The sequence below is a fragment of the Balaenoptera acutorostrata genome, chromosome 2 (assembly GCF_949987535.1).
Source record: "Balaenoptera acutorostrata chromosome 2, mBalAcu1.1, whole genome shotgun sequence".
Classification (NCBI taxonomy): Eukaryota; Metazoa; Chordata; class Mammalia; order Artiodactyla; family Balaenopteridae; genus Balaenoptera; species Balaenoptera acutorostrata.
In genome coordinates this window covers 133,553,266-133,578,901 of record NC_080065.1, presented here as the reverse complement: position 1 = coordinate 133,578,901, position 25,636 = coordinate 133,553,266, and the positions used below count along the sequence as shown (strand labels likewise).

General features: G+C 40.7%; 1 protein-coding gene across 2 annotated transcripts in view; it reads left to right on the top strand.

The window, feature by feature from the left end:
- HTR4 (5-hydroxytryptamine receptor 4) overlaps positions 1-25,636 on the top strand; it is a 307,370-nt gene that overhangs the window by 100,296 nt on the left and 181,438 nt on the right. For both annotated transcript variants that reach the window (XM_057538279.1, XM_057538275.1), the window contains exon 3: positions 22,088-22,329. The gene's annotated coding sequence lies outside the window, so the exon portion shown is untranslated. The remainder of the gene's footprint in view (positions 1-22,087; positions 22,330-25,636) is intronic.

Here is a 25,636-nt window from a genome sequence, read left to right as displayed (position 1 = left end):
AGGCTTGTATTGCTATAAACTTCCCTCTTAGAACTGCTTTTGCTGCATCCCATAGGTTTTGGGTCGTCGTGTCTCCATTGTCATTTGTTTCTAGGTATTTTTTGATTTCCCCTTTGATTTCTTCAATGATCACTTCGTTATTAAGTAGTGTATTGTGTAGCCTCCATGTGTTTGTATTTTTTACAGATCTTTTCCTGTAATTGATATCTAGTCTCATAGCGTTGTGGTCGGAAAAGATACTTGATACGATTTCAATTTTCTTAAATTTACCAAGGCTTCATTTGTGACCCAAGATTTGATCTATCCTGGAGAATGTTCCATGAGCACATGAGAAAAATGTGTATTCTGTTGTTTTTGGGTGAAATGTCCTATAAATATCAATTAAGTCCATCTTGTTTAATGTATCATTTAAAGCTTGTGTTTCCTTATTTATTTTCATTTTGGATGATCTGTCCATTGGTGAAAGTGGGGTGTTAAAGTCCCCTACTATGATTGTGTTACTGTCAATTTCCCCTTTTATGGCTGTTAGTATTTGCCTTATGTATTGAGGTGCTCCTATGTTGGGTGCATAAATATTTACAATTGTTATACCTTCTTCTTGGATCAATCCCTTGATCATTATATAGTGTCCTTCTTTGTCTCTTGTAATAGTCTTTATTTTAAAGTCTATTTTGTCTGATATGAGAATTGCTACTCCAGCTTTCTTTTGATTTCCATTTGCATGGAATATCTTTTTCCATCCCCTCACTTTCAGTCTGTATGTGTCCCTAGGTCTGAAGTGGGTCTCTTGTAGACAGCATATATATGGGTCTTGTTTTTGTATCCATTCAGCCAGTCTGTGTCTTTTGGTGGGAGCATTTAATCCATTTACATTTAAGGTAATTATTGATATGTATGTTCCTATTCCCATTTTCTTAAATGTTTTGGGTTTGTTATTGTAGGTCTTTTCCTTCTCTTGTGTTTCTTGCCTAGAGAAGTTCCTTTAGCATTTGTTGTAAAGCTGGTTTGGTGGTGCTGAACTCTCTCAGCTTTTGCTTGTCTGTAAAGGTTTTAATTTCTCCATCAAATCTGAATGAGATCCTTGCTGGGTAGAGTAACCTTGGTTGTAGGTTTTTCTCCTTCATCACTTTAAGTATATCCTGCCACTCCCTTCTGGCTTGCAGAGTTTCTGCTGAAAGGTGAGCTGTTAACCTTATGGGGATTCTCTTGTGTGTTATTTGTTGTTTTTCCCTTGCTGCTTTTAATATGTTTTCTTTATATTTAATTTTTGATAGTTTGATTAATATGTGTCTTGGCGTGTTTCTCCTTGGATTTATCCTGTATGGGACTCTCTGTGCTTCCAGGACTTGATTAACTATTTCCTTTCCCATATTAGGGAAGTTTTCAACTATAATCTCTTCAAATATTTTCTCAGTCCCTTTCTTTTTCTCTTCTTCTTCTGGGACCCCTATAATTCGAATGTTGGTGCGTTTAATGTTGTCCCAGAGGTCTCTGAGACTGTCCTCAGTTCTTTTCATTCTTTTTTCTTTGTTCTGCTCTGCAGTAGTTATTTCCACTATTTTATCTTCCAGGTCACTTATCCGTTCTTCTGCCTCAGTTATTCTGCTATTGATCCCGTCTAGAGTATTTTTAATTTCATTTATTGTGTTTTTCATCGTTGCTTGGTTCCTCTTTAGTTCTTCTACATCCTTGTTAAATGTTTCTTGCATTTTGTCTATTCTATTTCCAAGATTTTGGATCATCTTTACTATCATTATTCTGAATTCTTTTTCAGGTAGATTGCCTATTTCCTCTTCATTTGTTAGGTCTGGTGTGTTTTGACCCTGCTTCTTCACCTGCTGTGTGTTTTTTGGTCTTCTCATTTTGCTTATCTTACTGTGTTTGGGGTCTCCTTTTCACAGGCTGCAGGTTCGTAGTTCCCGTTGTTTTTGGTATCTGTCCCCAGTGGCTAAGGTTGGTTCAGTGGGTTGTGTAGGCTTCCTGGTGGAGGGGACTAGTGCCTGTGTTCTGGTGGATGAGGTTGGATCTTGTCTTTCTGGTGGGCACATCCACATCTGGTGGTGTGTTTTGGGGTGTCTGTGGCTTTATTATGATTTTAGGCAGCCTCTCTGCTAATGGATGGGGCTGTATTCCTGTCTTGCTAGTTGTTTGGCATAGGGTGTCCAGCACTGTAGTTTGCTGGTCGTTGAGTGAAGCTGGGTCTTGATGTTGAGATGGAGATCTCTGAGAGATTTTCACCATTTGGTATTACGTGGAGCTGGGAGGTCTCTTGTGGACCAGTGTCCTGAAGTTGGCTCTCCCACCTCAGAGGCACAGCCCTGATGCCTGGCTGGAGCACCAAGAGCCTTTCATCTACACAGCTCAGAGTATAAGGGAGAAAAAAATAGAAAGAAAGAAAGAAAGAGGATAAAATAAAATAAAATAAAGCTATTATAATAAAAAATAAGAAAAAAAATTATTGAGTAAATGTATTCAGAAAAAATTTTTTTTAATTTTTAAAGATAGATTTATTAATTTTTTATAATAAAAATAAGAAAAAAATTATTAAGAAAAAAATTTATTAAGAAAAAAATTTTTTTAAATAAAAAATATGAAAAAACTTATTAAAAAAATTTTTTTTTCTATTATTTTATTTTTGGCTGCATTGGGTCTTCGTTTCTGTGCGAGGGCTTCCTCCAGTTGCGGCGAGCGGGGGCCACTCTTCCTCGCGGTGCGCGGGCCTCTCACCACCATGGCCTCTCTCGCTGCGGAGCACAGGCTCCAGACGCGCAGGCTCAGTAGCTGTGGCTCACGGGCCCAGCTGCTCCGCGGCACGTGGGATCTTCCCAGGCCAGGGCTCGAACCCGTGTCCCCTGCATTAGCAGGCAGACTCTCAACCACTGCGCCACCAGGGAAGCCCCAAAAAATTTTTTTTAATTTCTAAAAATAGAAAATAAGGAAAAAATTATTAGGAAATCATTTATTAGGAAAAAAAAATTTTTTTAAGTAAAAAAAAAAAAAAAAAAAAAAAAGACGGGCCTAACCCTAGGACTAATGGTGAAAGCAAAGCTATACAGACAAAATCTCACCGAGAAGCATACACATATCCACTCACAAAAAAAGGAAAAGGGGAAAAATTAATATATCCTGCTCCCAAAGTCCACCTCTTGAATTTGGGATGATTCGTTGTCTATTCAGGTATTCCACAGATGCAGGCACATCATGTTGTTTGTGGAGCTGCTTCTGAGGCTGCTGGGAGAGATTTCTCTTTCCCTTCTTTGTTCGTACAGCTCCCGGGGTTCAGCTTTGGATTTGGACCCGCCTCTGCATGTAGGTCGCCTGAGGACGTCTGTTCCCCACCCAGACAGAACAGGGTTAAAGGAGCAGCTGCTTCGGGGGCTCTGGCTCACCCAGGCCGGGGGGAGGGAGGAGTATGGATGTGGGGCAAGCCTGCGGTGGCAGAGGCCGGCGTGACGTTGCAGCAGCCTGAGGCGCGCCGTGCGTTCTCCCGGGGAAGTTGTCCCCGGACCACGGGAGCCCGGCAGCGGCGAGCTGCACAGGCTCCCGGGAGGGGCGGCGTGGAGAGTGACCTGCTCTCGCACACAGGCCCCTTGGTGGCGGCAGCAGCAGCCCCAGTGTCTTCTCCTGCCCGTCTCTGGGGTCCGCGCTGATAACCGCGGCTCGTGCCCGTCTCTGGGGTCCGCGCTGATAACCACGGCTCACGCCTGTCTCTGGGTTCCACGCTGTTAGCTGCAGCTCGCGCCCGCCTCTGGGGTCCGCGCTGATAGCCGCGGCCCACGCCCGTCCCTGGAGTTCGCCAAGGTGGCGCTCTGAATCCCCTCTCCTCGCGCACCGCGAAACAAAGCGGCAAGAAAAAGTCTCTTGCCTCTTCGGCAGCTGCAGACTTTTTCCCGGACTCCCTCCCGGCTAGCACCGAAGCCCGAGCCTCAGCTCCCAGCCCCGCCCGCCCCGGCGGCTGAGCAGACAAGCCTCTCGGGCTGGTGAGTGCTACTCAGCACCGATCCTTCGTGCGGGAATCTGTCTGCTTTGCCCTCTGCACCCCTGTTGCTGCGCTCTCCTCCGTGGCTCCGAAGCTTCCCCCCTCTGCCACCCGCAGTCTCTGCCCACGAAGGGGCTTCCTAGTGTGTGGAAACCTTTCCTCCTTCACGGCTCCCTCTCACTGGCGCAGGTCCCGTCCCTATTCTTTTGTCTCTGTTATTTCTTTTTTCTTTCACCCTACCCAAGTACGTGGGGATTTTCTTGCCTTTTGGGAGGTCTGACGTCTTCTGCCAGTGTTCAGTAGGTGTTCTGTAGGAGCAGTTCCACGTGTAGATGTGTTTCTACTGTATCTGTAGGAAGGAAGGTGATCTCCGCGTCTTACTCTTCTGCCATCTTACCCCTCCCTCCCAAAATTGTTTTTAAAATTGTGTTTTCTGAAAATTCCACTGGTCATGAGCAGTATTTAGGTCCCTGAATTACTTTTGGCCTGGATAACTAGGACTAGCAGAGCTGTGATAAATGAGGGATGTGTTAAATAAACAGACTAGAAAGTCTTTTCCATTACAGATTTGTAAGCATGAAAAGTGGACTGGGGACCATCATTATTGAGAGTAAGTATGTGGGGTTTGTTGAAGAAAGCCATTTATGGCTTGTTTTTAACGCTAGATCACACTCAAAATTATGTATATTTTTTAGTTGCCTGTATATTCTTGTTTTAATCACTGTCTATGATTTATGGTTTAAAAAAGATTTAGAAAACAAATAGTCCTATTAGAAATAGAAATTTATTTTTTAATTTTTAAATTTAATTTTATTTATTTTTTTATACAGCAGGTTCTTATTAGTTATCCATTTTATACATATTAGTGTATACATGTCAATCCCAATCTCCCAATTCATCACACCACCACCACCCCTGCTGCCGCTTTCCTCCCTTGGTGTCCATACGTTTAGAAATAGAAATTTTTTGCTGAGGTCCCTTTTTCTAATCATTCTTCCATTTAGGGACTGACTTAAAAATCAGACTATAGGATCTTCTGGGTGACAGACAGTTCAGATAGACACATGGAGAGAAGAAATTGGGACCATAATAACTGATTTGGTTAAGACTAATTAAAAGCAAACATAAGATATACTCACATATGCTTAAAATATTCAAATGGATTACACATGGAATGATGAGCAGCGGCTACTTCTGCAACTGGGTGGGGGATTTTTACTTTGTATTTTATACCTTCTACATAAGGAATTTGCTTAACCATGAACATGTAGTACTTCTACTAAAAAATAATTACACATATTTATATGTATTGCTGTGGAAAGGATACAAAATATATTGTAAATTGAAAAAGTAAGTGGTAAATGTATATTGCATAATTCCATTCTAATTAACAAATATATATTTTTTTCTGTAAGCAAATATTTATATATCCGTGTGTGTGTGTGTGTATATATATATATATTTGATGAGAAATGTCAGATTATTTTCTTTGAATCAAATGAAATCTGACTCTGAGTCCCCATTTTGACAGGAGGACAAGAAATTCAATCCTCATGATTTTGGGGGAGTTTCTCTCCCTTCTTAGAGTCACATACAAATTATCTGGTCCCACTTTCCTATGGTGGCCACCGATACCTATTTGGTCCACATTTGCATGGGCAATAAGTTGTTTTACATTGCTAAGCTTGGTGGAAATCTTTGCTGAGACTAGACTTTCCCTCTGAGAGATCCCTCTGAGGTCCTGAATTCTCCTTGAGGGTGGCCTTGGGAATTGAAGCCCAGGTTCCTATTGCTTTTGGAATGCAAAATCTATGTCCTCTTGTCTGTCTTGAGGATTGTCTATCTCTAGTACCTTCTCTCTTAGCACAAATCACTCCACAAGTTCAAGGTCCAGAAGCAGGTTTTGTTTTGTTTTTTAAATTAATTAATTAATTTATTTATTTTTGGCTGTGTTGGGTCTTCGTTTCTGTGTGAGGGCTTTCACTAGTTGCGGCAAGTGGGGGCCACTCTTCATCGTAGTGTGAGGGCCTTTCACTGTCGCGGCCTCTCTTGTTGCGGGGCACAGGCTCCAGACGCGCAGGCTCAGTAGTTGTGGCTCACGGGCCTAGTTGATTCGCAACATGTGGGATCTTCCCAGACTAGGGCTCGAACCCGTGTCCCCTGCCCTGGCAGGCAGATTCTCAACCACTGCGCCACCAGGGAAGCCCCAGAAGCAGGTTTTTTTTGCAGTCATCTTTTTTTGCCTCCAAGTCAAAGAGACGCAAAAGGCCTGGAATTCTTGGAATTCACATGTGTGTACTTGTGTGTGAGGATTTGTGCACGTACATTTGTCTTAATGCACATGCATTTACACACATGCATATGTGCATGGGGGTTTGGTAAAAATAGAGTGAGAATAAAATACAATTTACTATCTTAATAAATCATTTTGCCACACTCATTTTACAGATAAGGAAACTGAGGTTCAGAGAGATGAAGCAACTCATACAAGATTAAGCACTAATAAGTGGGAGTAATAATTTTAAATCCTGATTTCTCTAGCCCCAAGGCTCATTCTAATTTCCTCAGACTTAACCATAATCACATTTTACAGTAAATACAAAGACTGGACATTTCAGGCAGACTTTCCCAGATTTTCAGCTTTTTAGCTATTTGAAAACTTGTAGGGAAAATACCAAACTGCTTGATTTTTTTCTTCCTTTTCAGACTTCTTCTGAAGGGTGGATGCTCTGGTAGAGAAACAACTTTAAGTCCTAGGAAGACAGTAAGGTGCTAGGACTGGAGGAGACTTTAGGGACCATCTAGGCTGTGGTTTTGACTTTTTTCTTCTAAGAAACACTGTGCTAGGTTATTCGGTTTTAAACAACAGAAACCCACTCTGTCTAATGTATGCCAATGAGGAATTTATTGAGAGGATCTGGGATAAGTCACAGATTCCAAGGAAAGTCGACATACCAGACCTTAGAAAGAGCAGGTCTGGGCCTCTGAGGAGCAAAACTCTGAAGCCGTCTTTTCAGTCTTTTCCTGGGGATTAATATGTTCCAATTTTGTTCTTTCCTAGAATTCCATGTTTTAAACTTACATTCTCGGAGAATCTGATCACCATGATATGGGCCATGGAACCACCCCTAAGTCCAGAGGGGTTAGGGGCCCTTGACTGACACCCCATGAGACCATGCAAAGTGGGGGTGGGGGTAGTTGACTTTGCCCCAAGTTACCCAAATCTGGACAGAACAGAAACCACAATCTAGACTTTCCAACTCGAATCCTGGGCGGCCCCTACTTTTGATATTATGATTATTGTGCATTCCATTCTAAGTAAATTCAAATTAGAAGCTACATTACATAGTTTACTGGGGGTATTTTTAGGTGCTAAGCACCTTTTCAAGAATTTTTTAAGAACAACCATATCCAAACAGTCAAGAAGAAAAATTGCAAACATTGTGGGAAGTGATTATCATTCATCAACTGAGATCAGACATCCTGCAAGACTGTTTTGTGTGGTTGATCTGCTGCCTGATTAGAACTAAATGAAATCTGGAAACTCTTATTTGTTGGTTCTCAAACCTGGCTTTGTGTCAGAATCCACTGTGGATTTCCAATAAGTGCTGGCTTTGGAGCTGTTTGACCTGGGTTGGATCCCAGCTTTGTCTCTATCCAGCTGTGTGACCACATGAAGGTTGCTTAAGCTCTCCAAGCCTCAGTTTCCTCATCTTAAAATGCTGACAATTTTACTTTCAAATCATAAGGTTGTTGGGAGAATTAAACAAAATCCTTTGTGGATTATATTTATCATCGTGACCTGGCACCTAATACATGCTCAAAAATGTTAGCAGTACAGTCCACTGTATTCTTCTTCCTTTACCATGGCTTTTTAGGCTTTGCAAAACCCTTTCACACACACACACACCTCATCAGTCTTCAGCAGCTCAATAAGTTCTCTTATAAAAGCCAGAATCACGTAAGACCACAAAACAGGTTATTTCATGAAAGTAGAATTTCAGAAGTAAATTGGAATTGATCTGCTCTTAGAAATAAAAAGTATTCGATCCAGATGGTTCACTATTATATTTAAATCAAACAGTGCTTGAAAAAGCAGCAGAAAATCCTATCAAAAGCAGAGTAAGTTTCTCTTCCCTTTGAGGGTGATGACTCCTTTCTGGTGGAAAAACAGCAGTCACCCGGGGACCTACTATCTACTTGCTCCTCTTTGTGAATGAAGAGGCTGCTAAGCCAGGGGCCAGGAACCAGAGCAGACAGATGGTTAATTGCCTTCTTCTTCCTTTCTGCTAGCTAGAAGCCTCCTCCTTGTAGTATCAGGGCAAGAAGGATGGACAGGCAGGTGGTGGGCAAGAACGTGGCTGGCACAAGATACCCACAGAGCAGCAATTCCCTGCCAGCACTTGGGGAAACCTGAGAGTTGATGTCAAACTTCCTGCAATCCTAGGAGGGATCTGTTTCCAAGAAAACAGGCTATGATGAATAAGAAAGCAGTGTTCTGATCAAATCTCCATGCAGATTGAATAGTGAATCATGCCAAGTTTTGTGAGAAAGGTGACAATTTGTGAGCAGGTGTTCATTTCACCCCAGTTTTTTTGCAGCTAGGTAAAACTAGATTTGCATATAATATTCATGCCTTTTCTAATCTTCGGTAGCTACTAACAGTGATTTTGGCTTACCAGGTTTCTTCCCCCCTTCAAGCACCCATACCTCTGAAGAGAAGAAAGATAAAATTGCAAATTCTGTTAAGATGTCTTTTTCAAATGCTCTCTCAGGTTATACTATGAGTTTTTAGGTTCTGAAAAAGAAGTGAACTTGTGAGCTGAAGCCATTGGAACAGAATTAATAGTGGCAGCCTTAGTTAAGGCCTGGAGAAAGTTCTATGTAGTCCTATGTAGTTAGGTTAAACACCAAAGGGGAATTATTACCAATAGGTATTCTACAAACTAAAACAGCAAAGGAATTTACAAGAGAGGTTTTTAAGAAACCTAGACTTTAAGATTTTTAGTCTCTTGTTTTGGTTATCTGTTGATGTGTAACCTAGTTCCTGCCCCCTTGCAAGCTAGTGGCACAAAACACCACCGTTTTATTACGCTTCAGATTCTGGAAGTCAAGAAGTCAAGGGGAGCTTGCCTCTGTTTCACAATGTCTAGGACTTGAGCTGTAAACACCAGAAGGCCTGAAGTGACTCAACAGCTGGGGGCTGGAATCATCTCAAGGCTTACTCACTTATATGTCTAGAGGTTAATGCTAGCTGTCTACTGGGGCCTCCGTGGGGCTGTTGGCAGGAACATCACACGTGGTCTTTCCATGCGGTCTCCCTGCTTCCTCATAGCATGACAGCTGGGTTCTAAGAGGACCAGGTGGAAGCTGCAACCCTTTTTATGACCTAGCCTAGGAAGTCACGTGAGGTCACTTCTAGTCACAGTCTCACCCAGATTCAAGGGGAGGGAAGATAGACCTCATCACTCTCTGGAGGAGTATCTACTTCATATTGAAAGAGGAGCATGTGGGATGGGATATTTGCTGTGGCCATCTTTGGAAAATATAATAAGCCATACATTTCAATACCTTCCATCAACTTCCAGAGCTTAAAACCCTTCCACGATTTCTGATGACACTTATGATGAAGTTCAATATCCTAAAACGGCCTCATATAATCTGACTCCAGCCTCTCTTTGACCTCATCTCCTGTACTATCTACCTTGCTCTTTGAGCTCCTGCCACACCAGCCTCTTTGCTGTTCTTCACCACATCAAGCTCCTTCTCACTTGGGAAACAACAAGCATGCTGTTCCCTCTGCCTGGTATACTCTTCCCCTCTTTATAATGTACCTTCCCAAGGGGGGGGGACTAAGGCAGGATTATTTTCTGTTTTGAACTTCTTAGCCCTGTTTCTGCAAATTCTCAGATTCACACATGTATGCCTTTCTTTGCTCACACCCTCTACCTCAGAGCCACTGACCCTGACAGAGGGGTGTAGAGAATGTTAGCACTGCAAAAAATGCAACCTCCTTTTTACCCTTCCTGTGTCTGAGCAGCAGGATGAAGGAAGTGAGGATCCCAGGCCCTGGCAGCCTTGATGTCACCAGATGCTGGCTGTCTCCTTCTGACATGGGAGATGACAAGTCCCACATTATTTTTGTTTTTGTTTTTTTCCCAGATGGGGCACTGCAAGTGGAACTCACATGTTCCTACCCCTGCAGGTAACTGCCTCATCCTAGCAGGGACAAAGTGGCTTATGATATGGGAGTGAAGCCTTCAACTGAGGCCTCAGTTATCTCTTAGGGACACCTGGGGCCAGAGAGCAGGCCAATCACCTTTACACACGTTGAAGGCACTTTTCCTGGAACCAATATAGTTCCACTACTTTAAACATTTAAATGCTTCCCTCAAGCAGCAACTTCAATACTGACAATTTTATCTTCTCAAAAGAAACACTTTCTTATAATCCAGAAAAAAATTTATGGCAAACTTTTTCTGTAAAGGGCCAGATAGCAAATATTTTAGGCTTTGCAGGCCATATATTCTCTGTCGCAACTGCTCAGTTCTGCTGCTGTAGCATGAAAGGAGCCATAGACAACATGTAAAAGAAGGGGTATGGCCATGTTGCAATGAAACTTTATTTATGGAACTGAAATTTACATTTCATATCATTTTCATATGTCATGAACTATTCTTCTTTGGATTTTTTTCCAACCATTTAAAAAGTAAAAATCAATCTTATCTCATGAGCTGTACAAAAATAGGCAGTAGGGCCGGATTTGGCTCACTGGCCCTAGCAGTTTAACTCATTACTTTGGAATACTCAATTCTCTCCAACTAACAGTTTAAATCATTACGTCAAATGATTTGCCAGGCACAATCTGGCTTGATGATACTGTCTTTTCAGTATTTATAACATGGCATCAGTCCTCTGTGCTTTGTTAATTATTACATATTCTTTGAATCTCAAATTTGGTAATTCTATTTTTAATTTTTTAAGGAAACTCCATACTGCTTTCCATGATGTCTGTGCCAATTTACATTCCCACCAACAGTGCAGAAGGGTTCCCTTTTCTCTACATCCTTGCCAGCACTTGTTACCTCTCATCTTCTTGATAATAGCCATTCTGACAGGTGTGAGGTGATATGTCATCAAATTTTGATTTGCATTTCCCTGGTGATTAGTGATGTTGGCACCTTTTTGTATACCTGCTGGCCTTCTGTACGTCTTCTTTGGAGAAATGCCTATTCAAGTCCTTTGTCCATTTTTAAATCATGCTATTTTTTAATTTGCTGTTGAATTGCTTGAGTTCTTTATATATTTTGGTTATTAACCTCCTATTAGATATACGGCCTATATGTTATATGGCAAATATTTTCTCCTCTTCTGTAGGTTGCCTTTTTATTTTGTTGATGGTTTCCTTTGCTGTGCAGACGCTTTTTAGTTTGATGTAGCTCCACTTGTATATTTTTGCTTTTGTTGTCTGTGCTTTTGGTGTCAAATCCAAAAATTATTGCCAAGATTTATGTCAAGTTGCTTACTACCTGTGTTTTCTTCTAGGAGTTTTATGGTTGCAGGTCTTATGTTTTGGTTGATTTCGTGTATGGTGTGAGATAGTGGTCCAGTTTCATTCTTTAGCATGTGGCTATTTTTTAGCCTTAAAAAAGAAGGAAACCCTGCCATTTGCAACAACATGGATGGATCTGGAGGATGTTATGCTAACTGAAATAAGCCGAACACAGAAAGACAAATACTTTATAATCTCTCTTACATGCAGAATCTAAAATAATCAAACTCAAAGAAGCAGAGAGTAGAATGGTGATTGTTGGGGATTCCAGGAAGCGAGAAATGGGGAGGAGATGGTCTAAGGATACAAAGTTTCAGTTACATAAGATAAATAAGTTCTGGAGATCCACTATACAGTATGGTGCCTATAGCTAACATTACTGTATTGTACACTTTAAATTTGCTAAGAGGGTAGATATTTATGTTAAATGTCCTTACCACACACACACAAAATAATACAGAGAACAGGAGGAAACTTTGAGAGATGATTGATATGTCTACGGTTATGGTGGAGGTGATGGTTTCAAGTGAGTTTTATAAACCCACTGAGTTGTATAGATTAAATAGGTACAGCTTTTTAGCATGTCAGTCATACCATAATAAAGTGGTTGAAAATCTCAATGTGAATTTCAGTTCTTAGAAAAGCCTTTCAAGAACCATAATTGGAATTAAAGTATGTTTTCTCATAGGTTCTTGTACTTTTGGGCACTTATAATTTGTATTTATGTCTTTATTTGTGAGATCAGGTAATTACACCTGATCTCCTACAAAACTGCAAGCATCAGTGGAAGAGAAACCATGGTCGTCCTTTTCACCACCCGTTGTATCCTAAGCTCTAGCAAAGTGCTTGACACATAGTGGGGACTCCATAAATGTTTGATGAATGAATGAAATATAGTTTCCTTTTATCTGTTCCTGCTCCTGCTTTGAAGCGAAGCAGGGCCTCTAAAAAATGGCACTTGAAAAGTCAGACTAACTGTGGAGGCAATAGGAGAATTTCTTGCTCAGGTCTTAAAATGAGGGCAGTTAGAACTGAACTCAGAACTCAAACATGGAGAAGAGTTTGAGTTGCAACAGAGAATCACTTCCCACATTCTGAAAGCTTGACCTCTGTTAATTAGGTCATTGTTGCTCCTAGCTCCCCCTATTTCATACTACTTACTGCAGTTGTAATTACACATTTATTTGTGTGATCATTTTATTATTGTCTTCCCTCCATGAATGGAGGGACTATGTACATTTTGTCTAAAAATTGTCAAAATAGGAAGACTTTTAAGACAAACACAGCACTGGGAAATTGCATTAGATCAGATAAATGAGCTGGAAAATGAGTCCATTAGGCACCTTTATTTGGAACACAGTTTTTGGTCAACTTTATTTTTTAGCTCTTAATTTTGTCTAGTTCTTACATTGTCAGGTTAATATAACTCTGACTGATGCTCTGACAGGTTTAAAATATGTTTAATGTATTGTTTTAGGATAATGCCAGAGAAAGGCTGAGAATTTATTCATTCATTCAATGAATATTGAGAAATGCAAGATTACAAAAATATGGTCCTTGCCTTAAAGAAGCACAATGTGGAATATGCATACCACTTCCCTTCCCTGTCCTTATCCCATCCTTGGCTTGCTCTTGATTCTGTAAATTGGCGTTTGGTTTAGATCAAATCTGAATTAATCAAAGGAGCCCATGACCAACAAGAAAGTTTTCACTGGTTTCTGGCCCTCTCTCTTTTCCTGAGACGTTAGCATAAGTGAGGAGGGACTGTCGTGTCTTGGATCTTCCACAGACTGAGGATCCCCTTTCTCTGTCCCTGTGTGGAGTGAGACCCCAACAATAAGATTTGGCTGCAACTCTGTGTGAGGAATCTCCTGCCAGTGAAGGAAAGAAGTCTGAAGGGCACTGGATGGCGATTTGGAAACCTTGGTTTCATCCTGGCTCCTCCTCAAACTCACTACATAACCTTAGGCAAATAACTTTTCTCCTATAGGACTTTAATTTCCTATAAGAACAAGAAAATGAAAAATTAGACAAATGACTTATGTTATTCAGGGCTCACGTTCTCACTTTCTACTTATCACTGTACTCCTGTAGTTGAGAAAGCACAATTATAAGATGCATTGTTCTTAGTTTACTAACCATCCTGTTTTGTTAAAATTAATTTTTCAGTGTCTCTAAGAAAACAAGTTCAACCCCTTTATTAGGTCTCTGGCTGAAAACAGATGAAGATTAACAGGCTTTATGGTGTGAAGTGGCAATTGAAATTTTTTCAGGAAGGGGAAGGCTTCACCTTGATCTCGAAGATCCTTTTGGGGGACTTCTCTTTGGATGAGCCCCAATCTGATAACAGGCAGAGGGAGAAGGCTTTTATAGTTCAGAACAGTTAACATTTATTGAGCATCTGTTAGACACCAGGCACAGACCTAATTGCTTTGTATGTATTACCCCCATTTAATCCTCTCCACAACAGTGTATCATTCAAACAGAAAATTGGAAGTGTTCTCTTCTAACAGGCCGGCAAGGAGCAGGATGCCTAACATCAAGATGAAAGTGTTAAGGGAGCAATTAAAAATGCATTTTTATGAGTTCATGGCTCTGCAATGAAATACCAGTGTTTATTTTAGTCACCAAAGGCTTTCTAGCAGTCTTTTTGGTCCAAAGCCACTAGTTATGTCATGTCACTGCAGCTTAAATCCCATGCTTAATTGAAAAAGATAATGGAGAGGAATGAGGTGAGCCTACTAAAGAGAAAAAGACCTGAACAAGTAGGTGAAGGGGAGTATGTGTTTGCTTTAGATTTATTAGCCCAGGGGATAGTTCATGTAGTTTTAAGTGAGAGAGTAGTTTGGAAGGGTAAATTGAGGAAAATTACTAGAAGGATTTATTCTATGATAAAGTTACTGTGTTTGTTTGCAGGAGACTCAGAAGCCAGATTATGAATGGTTGGAAGTGACAGATATAAGCAAATGTAGGAAGTGCTAGTAGGCAACAAGGGGAAGAGTTAAGATGTAGGGCTCATTCTGGGAAAAGGTGGAGGCTGCTTCAGGATGAGGAAGGCCCAAGAATGTGTGTAGGAAGGGAGCAAGTAGTGGAGGGAAGGAGGGAGAAGGGAGAGAGCTCGAGAAAGGGATAATCAAACTCTCCCTTTAGCTGTTCTACTTAGATCTCTCAAAGTTTCTACAAAATCAGTATTTCCCACTTTGTGGAAGAAAACAAGTTCAAACCCATTTTATTCTGAACACTAACTTTATCATAGAATAAAATGGTGCTGAACTTGTTTTCATTCTATCATAGGATAAAAACAATCCCCTCCCTTGTTTTACCCATCTCATTAAAAAGCATAACCCAGTTGTTTATACCTGAAACCTGGGAATCATTCTTGATTCCTTTCCTGACCCCCTACATTTATAAAACAAAATTTGTTGAGTCCCTATCATGTAGCACACTCTGTTCCACATTCTGGGTATCTCATGGAAGCTTCTCCCATTCCAGTGCAAGGAGTCGGACAGTGAAAAATATAAAAAACAAAATAACACAACATGTTAGAAGGTGGAAAGTGCCAAGAAGAACATTAAGGCAGGAAGGGTTATAAGGATTGCCAGCGTGGCGGCATGCAGTCTTAAAGAACATGGTCATGGAGGGCTTTAATAAGATTCATTTGCGCAAAGGGGAGAAGAGTTGAAGGGGTGAACCATGAGAGGAAACTGGTGAAACATCCTGGGGAAAATTATTTCAGGCAGAGGGAAGAGAATAGCTGACAGCATGGCTTTAATGTTCAAGAAACAGCAAGGAGGTGAGTGTGGTTGGAATGAGTTGGAGATGAGAGCAGAGAGGTGAGGGGAGGGGCAGATCCTGCAGGACCCTTACCTTACACTGAGTCATAAGAAGAGCCATCAAAGGGTTTTGAACAGAGAAATGACACAAGAAGTCCTTTCAAAATATTCCTCAAGTGCATTTACATCTCTCTGTCTCTACTGCCACTATCCTTGTCTAAACCACCACTAGCTCTTGTTGAAATTCTTGAAAATCTCATGCCTGGCTTTCACATTTTGTTACTCACCCTGTCAAAACTGTTCTCTGTGCAGCAACCACATGATCTTTGAAATGTATATTGGATTATAACACACTCCTGCTAATAGTGCTTCAGTGACTGAAATCCTCTCCACCACACATAGTCAGTTTCCTTCTTTTGTACTCTGCTAAGGGCCACATGAACCTTCTTTCCATTCCTCAGCCCCCTGACTCTCTCTGCCTGCAGCTCTTTGTACCTGCCTGCAACAGTCCTCCCCCAGCTCTTCACAGACCAGACCCTTCTCATCTTCGATGCCTCATCCTAAGAGATGCCCATCCCCACTCTTCCTCTGTTAGTCTCCATCAGAGCTCCTTTCTAGTTCCTGCACCTCCCCTGTGCAGTTGGTAAGGATGTGTTTATTTGTTTGCTTGCTTTTTAAGTTGTCTATTTCTCCTGTTAGACTGTGAACTCTGTGAGGGAAGAACTCCTCTTACTCATGGTTGTGTCCCCAGAGCTGGCCATGGTGTCTGGCAGTTTGTTGTTTACGCTTGTAAAAAAAAAAAAAAAAAAAAAAAGACTGAATGAATAAATGAAAAGAAGAGAGAGAGAGGGTCATAGATACAGACCCTGCAGGGACCTATATATTTTTTGTTCTGTCACAGTCAGTTTGGGCTGCTATAACAGAATATCGTAGACTGGGGGACTTAAACAACAGACATTTATTTCTCACAGTTCTTGGAGGCTGGGAAGTCCAAGATCAAGGTGCCTGCAGTTCTGGTGTCTAATGAGAGTCCTCTTCCTAGTTTGCAGACTGCCAGCTTCTCATTCATCCTCATGTGGCTGAGAGAAAGATCATTTCTCTCCTGTCTGTTCTTACAAGGGCACAAATCTCTTTCCTGATGGCTCCATCCTCGTGACCTAATTACATCCCAAAGGCTCCACCATCATATTGGGAGTTAGGATTTCAACAAATGAATTTTGGGGGGACATAAACATTTGGTCCGTAACACTATACAAATAAATTGTATTATTAAGATAAAGGAGGTAAGCTTTGTAAGTAATAAAAAGTTATCGTTTTATAAGCTGTCTTAAACATTTTCCTAAAAGAAAGGGCAGCAAATATAATGTGAATACTTAAAGAAGTGACATTCTTTTTACTTTGTAAAATGATATTTTTAGTATGTTCATTTCTCTTCTAATTGTTACTGCATTTATTTTGGTTCCCATGCGAACCTAGAGAGGGACTTTCCCTATTTTCCCCACCCCTTTGGGCTTCAGTAAAGGAAAATGGACATAAGGGATTCTTCAGGAACTGCTTCAAAATTCACTGTTCATCAGGTGGTTGAGGATAACAAGTACTTGCTGGGACTTGCTCAGTGCCAGATGCTGTGTCTGGCATTGTGGAAAAGGAGGTGAATGAGACAGTGCTTACCAGGGAGGTTGGTGGCCACTACCTGAGTCATTTCTAAACAGTGTAGTAAGTGATGTGATGGGCTTTGCACAAGGTGTCAGGTGCAAAGAGAGAAGTCAAAAGAGCTTCTGGAGAGACAGTGCCTAAACTGTGTTTGAATATTGTCCTGTAGCTACCCAAAAAACGGAAGGGAGAGAGAGTGGGAGGAACTCTCTCATCAATTGTTAATTATTTTCCAATTTCAATTTAAAATCATTAAGAAGAGTTGAAGCACACAAGGAAAAAAAAGAGAGGAATTAAACCTCCGAAAAGTAAAAAATACATCCTGCCCATTGCTTATGTCCTGTGCAAACGATTGACATGAGTCTAGGTAAAGAAAATTGTGAACTATGTAAGAAAAGGAAATAACTAGACTTTTGTCATCTTAGGTTTTCCCAGATGAAAAAGGTCGAATAGCCACCTTTGGGATGTATTCAATAATATCATGTAAGAGAGTACCTTAGAGCAGGGGTCCCCAACCCCCGGACTTTGGCCTCTTAGGAACTGGGCTGCACAGCAGGAGGTGAGCAGCGGGCAAGCGAGCAAAGCTTCATCTGCCGCCTGAACCATCGCCACACCCCCGCCCCCGAGGTCTGTGGAAAAATTGTCTTCCACGAAACCAGTCCCTGGTGCCAAAAAGGTTGGGGACCGCTGCCTTAGAGTACATGTGGGGTGGGGAGGGGTGTATCAATCTGAAAGGGGGTAAACCTGACCAGGTGACTGTTGGACTCTCTGCAGCCAATAGGAAGGCTGATAATGCCACAGGTTAGGGGGTGGTAGAGGGGGGTGCCCTGGTTTGTCTAGGACTAGTGTTTTATCAAAACACATCCAGCTATGTACAGTCATTTAAAAATAAACCAAATCCTTTGTAAATATGTCTCAACAACTGAAGTGGAAACATAATCCCTAAGGATTTTCAAATTCTCTCTTTTCCTGCTTTCTCTTAGCTACCTCTCAAACTGCAGATTCTCCCTTCCAGTTTCTCTGCCCTCTCTCTCCCCGTATCCTCATGTTCCTTCTGTTACCCTCACACACATCATTTCCTTTTGGTCCTGCATCCTATAATCCCAAGAATGATAGGGAGGATCTCCCTTCCCAGGCACGGAAGGACCTTCAAAAGCTAATTATTTTCATTCTGTCAAATGCTCATTAATTGAATCTGCAGAACTCAATTCTGCTACAGACATAGAATCCTAAGATGTGAGAAGCAGAAGGAAATGCGGGATCTTAGTACAATGCTCTTGCTTTACAGATGAGAAATCTGAGGTACATAGAGGGGAAGCCAGAATAGTTTCTCAGGACCAGGAACTATCTGATAAGTGAGGCCATATGTTCATATTTTAATAGCTAAACTCCCTTGAATGAGGCTCAGAACTTAATTTCCTTATATTGAATTCCCATCTCCAGAAGATTCTATTGTGTCACAGTGGGAATCACAATGCTACCTTAAAGATTCTCCTCATGAAGCCAGAATACATTTTTCCCTTCTACTTCTATGTTTGAACATGGTAATAATGTTTTTAAAAATTGCCTTCCTTGTTGGAATTTTTATTGATTCTTTCCCGGCAACATAATTAAATGCATAATATGGAGCAAAATGTATAGAATCATCCAAATGCTTATTCTTGGTTATGATCTGCCAAGTTAAAACCTTGTAGGGAGAGAGTTTAGAACAAATGATAATAACAACGAGGTGCCTGGCACTGAGCCTAGAGGCTTGCATGCCTCGCTCAAGCCTTACAACACTCCTGTGAATGATGGGCCGCCATGTTTCCATTTCAGTAAGTCGAGGTTTAGAGAGATTAGGCTCCAGGTCAGATGGTAGAGCCAGACTCCAAGCCTACGTATGGTAGAATCAACGTCTGGGCACTTAATCCGTCCATTTTACTCATCAAAAAACAAAATAGGGCTTCCCTGGTGGCGCAGCGGTTGAGAATCTGCCTGCCAATGCAGGGGACACGGGTTCGAGTCCTAGTCTGGGAAGATCCCACATGCCGTGGAGCAACTAGGCCCGTGAGCCACAACTACTGAGCCTGTGCGTCTGGAGCTTGTGCTCCGCAACAAGAGAAGCCGCGACAGTGAGAGGCCCACGCACCGCGATGAAGAGTGGCCCCCGCTTGCCACAACTAGAGAAAGCCCTCGCACAGAAACGAAGACCCAACACAGCCAAAAATAAATATAAATAAATAAAAATTAAAAAATAAAAAGAATGATACTGTGGGAGCAGATTTATAAAAAAAAAAAAATTGAATGATATATTCTGTTTAAAAAAAAAACAAAATAAATCGATTCAAAGGTGTAATCACTTTACATTTCACAGTTTAGTTGTCATAGATGGATGCCATGAGAGTAAGCAGTTTCCACTGTGTGTAGAGCCCTGAAAATGATTTAATTTGGGGGGACTCTTTCCTATGGGCTGTGAGAACGCTCATTAGATAGCCCCTTTGGGGTAGATCAACCAAAGTATCTGGTGACAGTTTTAATATCTTATCAATTCCTGCCCTGCAATTCTATCTCCTTATTCCTCCCTGTTCTCCAGTGTGTGTCTCCTCGAAATCTTTTTGGATTTCTGAGTCAACAGCAAAGTCATTCCTTCCTGAGCATGTCATGTGGCCTCACTGGTCATACACACACACACACACACACACACACACATCATGATTGTCTCTTTTGCTTCACAATTCACTGTCAGTGTTTTTCTGGTTCAAGTACCAACATAAAACTATCTTTACATTCCTTTGATGATTATTACAACTCTGCTTGTCTATTAACTTTTAATTATTATTAAAAATAAATAGGGGGACTTCCCTGGTGGCGCAGTGGTTAAGAATCCGCCTACCAGTGCAGGGGACACGGGTTCGATACCTGGCCTGGGAAGATCCTGCATGCTGCGAAGCAACTAAGCCCGTGTGCCACAACTACTGAGCCTGCGCTCTAGAGCCCGTGAGGCACAACTACTGAGCCTGTGTGCCTAGAGCCGGTGCTCCGCAACAAGAGAAGCCACCGCAATGAGAAGCCCGTGCACCATAATGAAGAGTAGCCCCTGCTCGCTGCAACTAGAGAAAGACGGTGCGCAGCAACAAAGACCCAACACAGCCAAAAATAAATAAATAAAATAAAATAAATTTACTAAAAAAAATTAGACAAGTTATCTGTAGCTAAGTAATTTTTAAAGAAAAAAACTTAAAAACATAAATAAGTAAATAGGATACAGTCACTGTTAAGTAACTGGGCTTTAATCAGGAATGAAAGCATAATGTAATTTCTCTTCCTCTCTCATCAGCCCATGGAGAAATCCAAATAGTGATAGCAACTGTTCTTCAAGGTAACATATTTTCCTGTAACTTTTTGTGGACCTAAGAATGCCTTAACCTAACAGATGACCCCCTAGGAAGGATTTCAGGCTTGGTAGTGGTCATCCATGCTTGTGGCACTAACAATGTGAATAGCTGCTTCATTTCCATTTCTAGCCTAATCTCTCATCCAAGGTACCAATGCTTAACCTTCAAATAACTTGGAGGCATTGCTTTCTAGATGTCCTTCAGCCAAAACAAATTGAATAAGTTTAAAACTGGACTCATTGTTATTCTAGAACTGTACTCTTCAGTATGCCATGTGTGGCTATTGGGCACATGAAATGGAACTAGTCTGAGTTGAGCTGTGCTCTAAGTGTCACCCACACTCAACTTCAAAGACTGAGTACAAGAAAAAGAATGCAAAATATCTCATTAATGGTTTTTATATTGATTACATGCTGAAATGATCTTTCATATGTATACAATTAAATAAAACATATTATTAAAATGAATTTCAGCTGTTTCTTTTTACTTTGTAAAGTGTTCTAATTGTGGCTATTAGAACATTTAAAATTATGTAGCTTATGTATATTTCTGTTGGACAGTGATATGCTAAAATATCAAAGCTGGGAGGGACTGTCTAATCTCATCCCTCATTTTATGATTGAAGAGGGATAATAGTAATAATAACTCATTATTGAGTAAATTTCACATGCCTGATAATGTACCTTAGCACTTACATGTATTATCTAATTTAATCTTTACTGCAATCCTATGGTAGGTACCATGGTTATGCTCATTTTAGAAATGAAGTCTATGGAGGGGAAGTAGCTTGTCCAGTGTTATAAAGCTTGTAACTTGTATGCTCTCTGTGTAGCTTCAATTCCTATGAATGATGAAATACACAAATACTTTTCAAGACATAGATACCATGGGTATGCTTCCGTGGTTCTCTCTCACTGAATCCACCTTTCTCTGGTAGCCACAGTACTATGGACTAACTCCTCAACTATCTCTGCCTCCAATTCTGATCTCATTTCTCTTTGAAAAGAACATATACACAGTTTAAAGGAAAAAGTCACTCCCTTGGAGCAGGGACCTCTACGATTACTGCAAAATTGATTTTATTAACTACCAAAGGCAAAGGAAAGTGACAAAATGTTAAGCTCTGTGATGGAAGGTGAGTTTCCATTCTGCCTAAAGCATCTTGCCTGTCACAGCAATGCATGCCCATGTGCCCGCGCACACACACGCACACTCGTACATGTGTTCACACACGTCGCAAATAGCTCTTCCCAGACTTAGTAGACATTTACAGCGTTTCATTTTCTCCCTAAAATCATGATGATTTTGCTTTGTGTTTAAAAGTCAATTGGCTAATTCATTTCAAAGGTGCCTCTTCATATACATTTTATTATATATAAAATAGATAACCAACAAGGACCTACTGTATAGCACAGAGAGCTCTACTCAATATTCTGTAATAACCTAAATGGAAAAAGAATTTGAAAAAGAGTGGATATATGTATATGTTTAACTGAATCACTTTGCTGTACACCTGAACATTGTACAGCAAACATTAATACAACACAAACAACACAACATTGTAAATCAACTATACTCCAATATAAAATAAAAATTTTTTAAAAAGAAAAAAAAGGTGCCTCTTTTTTTTTTTTTTTTTTAAAAAGGTGCCTCTTTGACTTTGTGTTCTTAATCTGGAGTTTGTTGTAATTACTGGCGCCAACAAGAGCTATCTATATCAACTTTGTACCTTCTTTCCTTTTCTTTCCTCAAGGTACTTTATGACCCAGGCTGCCTTCTGGATCAGAAAGATACTGGAAGCTGTAAAACACACAAGCCAGGCTTTATCACCTATGTGTGCAGAAGGACACCAGCCCTGAGTGTGTGCCACTTCATGCCCCTGTCACGTGCTCCTCTTTTTACCCGACTCCACTTTCCCGGGTCCATCCCTGGATAGAGGATGAAAGAAGCCACGGTAAAACCTGGCTGCCTGGGGCTAGCTGCCCATTCATGGAGGTGAGTTGCTGTGTTCCTGTGTTCATGTCTGTTTAGAGTATGTGGAATGCACTCTCAGGCTACACCTGCTGCTCTTAGCCCTGAGAGTGTGGCCCTCGGCACGAATGTGAGGACAGCCCAGTTAGCCTTTGGGGCCAGGCTGCTTCATTTCCCATCACTCTGAGCCCAGGTGTGGTCATATCCCCTGCTCTAGTTTCCCTCAACACAGCTGATGCCAGCTGGTGTTCCAAAATAGCTGTGTTATAAATGCTCAGGACTCTTTTCAATTAAAAAATATTTTAAACACATTTGGAAAAAAGTATACTGCTTTTTTTCTGATCATCAAGTAAGATATGTAGAAAATTTGACAAATGCTGAAAAGTATAAGTCAAAAAAGCGAGCATGAGCTATGATTCTGCCACCCAGAGACAGCCACTGCTAATATTTGGGGAAATTCCTCAGGAAATTCCTCATAGATTTTTAGTCCTGTACCGCAGGCATTCCACTTTTTTCTCTTCATATTATTTTGTGAATATTTTTACATATCATTTAATAGTCTATGAGACCTGTTTGAATATGTTTGTATGTGTGTATATATATGTACACAGTTCTTTCTAGTGATTTCTTCCATAATTTAAAATTTCTCTTAGATGGAGAATTATCCTGCATTCTGTATAACATTAATCTTCATGTGTGGTAGCCCTAGAGCTCCCCTAAATCATGTATTTTGGTGTTTTACTTCTTACTCTGTGGCCTCTCTGTGACTTATTATATTGTATTCATATTTTATTTTTTACATCAAAGTTTTAAAAAATCAAATAATGCAGTGCTTATAGGAAAAGAGATAGTCATCTGTCTAATTTTTCAACTATCCAAGAATCAGTTGTCTCCAGAGAAGAGAATTTTTCGTTTGAGTTCATCTATCAGGACTGTTCAATTTTGCAAATTACAGAAACATCAGCTGTATTGGTTAGGAATAGGTTTACTGAATATAATAGAAAATACAAATTAATAGTAGCTTAAGCACTTTATCATTTATTTTCTTGGGTAAAAAGATGCCTGAAGATATGCAGTCAATCTTTGCTATGTAAGCTCCACATTCATCAGGGACCTGGGCTCTAATTTCCCCACTTCCTCATGGCTTCCATTTTCAAGGTTTCAAAATGCTTGCTTCTGGAGCTCCTTCATCCACACAACAGGAAAGAGTAAGGAGCAAAAGAAAGATGGCATGCTCTAGCCATATCAAGAAACTTGAAGGAGTCTTCCTGGAAGTTCCATACAGAACATCTGTTTAAATTTCATTGGCCAGAGCTCAGCCAAGTTCTGGGAGTTTGAGAATGTAGTCATTTATTTGGGATCAGTGCACCACTGAATAAAATTGGGGTTTTATTACCCATAGAAGTAGATGAAGAATACTGTGTAGGCAATCAGGAAATATATTGCTTTACAGAACTAAATAATTCAAGGTTTATCTATGGCTTCAGGTACAGTTTGATCCAGCTGATGATAACATCATCAGACATTCATTCCATTTCTCAGAGATCCTCTGGCTTATCCTCCTCATGCACTGTTTTTACCCACAGATGGGCTCTGCCTAGAATGACAGAGTTGGCTGGAGTATTTCATGATATTGTATCCTACACCTCACTGCCCAGAGAAGGACATATTTTATTTCTTCATTTGTGGTTGTTTATTGACCACCCAATATCATATTCTCAATTCCTTCTCTGGTCACCTCTACAACTTTAAATAGCACAATTAAACCTTCATTTCTTATTCAATTAATCACAGGGATGGACATCTCTTGACTCCCACGTTGTATGATAAGGACATTTACCACACGTTTAACCATTTACCACACCTTCTCACTTTTACCTCTCAAACTTTGCCAGTGTTACCTTTATTTATATAATGTTGAGATTGAGAAATATACGTTCTCACCATCCTAGTTAAGTCTTCTTAAATGTCCCTAGGCTGATTCTAGACGCTTAAAACAGAACATAACATTTAAATCATTATAATATTATAAATACTGTCCTTGAACATCCAAATGGTATGCTAGGTGGTCAAAGAAGCAAGTCTGTGCCACTCAAGTTAAAATCCTTCTAGTTTTGTTGTTGTTGCTGTTGTTGTTATTTGGCCACGCCGCACGGCACGCGGGATCTCAGTTCCCCGACCCGGGATCAAACCCGTGCCCCCTGCAGTGGAAGCGTGGAGTCTTAACCACTGGACTGCCAGGGAAGTCCCCCAGTCTTTCTGTTTTTAAACACCACCAAACACCTTTACCATTTCTATAAGTTTTCTAAGATCCTGTTTAAACTGATTCACCTCTTTTTGTGTTTTTCCGTAGAGAGGTCTTTTCCATGGTCATCTAGGCCAAATTAGACCAAGTGCTCCCAAGACCAGCAGCCTGGATATCTTATATCCAAGATGTAGGTCTGAAGCTCTGAAAAGAATTCTGGGCTAGAGTGTAAAATTTGGGACCTGTTAGCGAACAAATGATAAAGCAAGCACAGTGGATGAAATAGTATAGGGGCCTATAGAGAGTAAAAGAAGAGGAAGGGCTTTGACGTTTAAGTGTTAGCCAGAGAAGGAGCTGGCAAAAGAGACTGAGCTTTTCAAATTTCAGCATGAGAGAATCAGTGAGCTGGGGGAGTAGCAGAGGTGATGTTGAACCTCGCACCTGGAACAGGGGTTCTTGCTTCAGCATTCCTGGCAGATGGCACCCAGCCTGTGCTTTGATACCTACAGTGCTAGACGGCTCCAAATGTTGAGACAGTCTTACACCAAGCTGAATTGTTTCTCCAAAATATCCTGGCCCCTGTTTCGCTTTCTCATGCATGAAAAATCCAGCCCGATTTTATTGTGTCTCTCTGCATAATAGCTCTTGAAATAGTATGAGATAGTTAAGCGCCCAATACATATAATATCATCAACCATTAATGTTGCTTATATATTGTTATGATTTTTATTTCATGGTTACTCTCAGCAAAGTCTTTAAAGTCAGGCAGCCTGAATTCTAACCTTGACTCTGACCCTTTCTAGGCCATGTCATGTCATTTCAATACCAAGTTCCTTAACCTTTTTTAGCGATGTGATTAGCAAATCATATGCACTCAATAAATGTTTGTTATGTAATAATAAAATAATAACAATAATACATACCACGAGCTCCATTTACCACTTGTGCTACCTTATTAACTTTTACAATGTGTTGAAATGATCTGTGTCCAACCCTATCTCCTGTAATTGGCTCTGGGTGCTTTGAAAAGAGGGATCCATCCTCTTATCTTATTCATCATATCCCCATGGTTGAGCACAGGGTCTG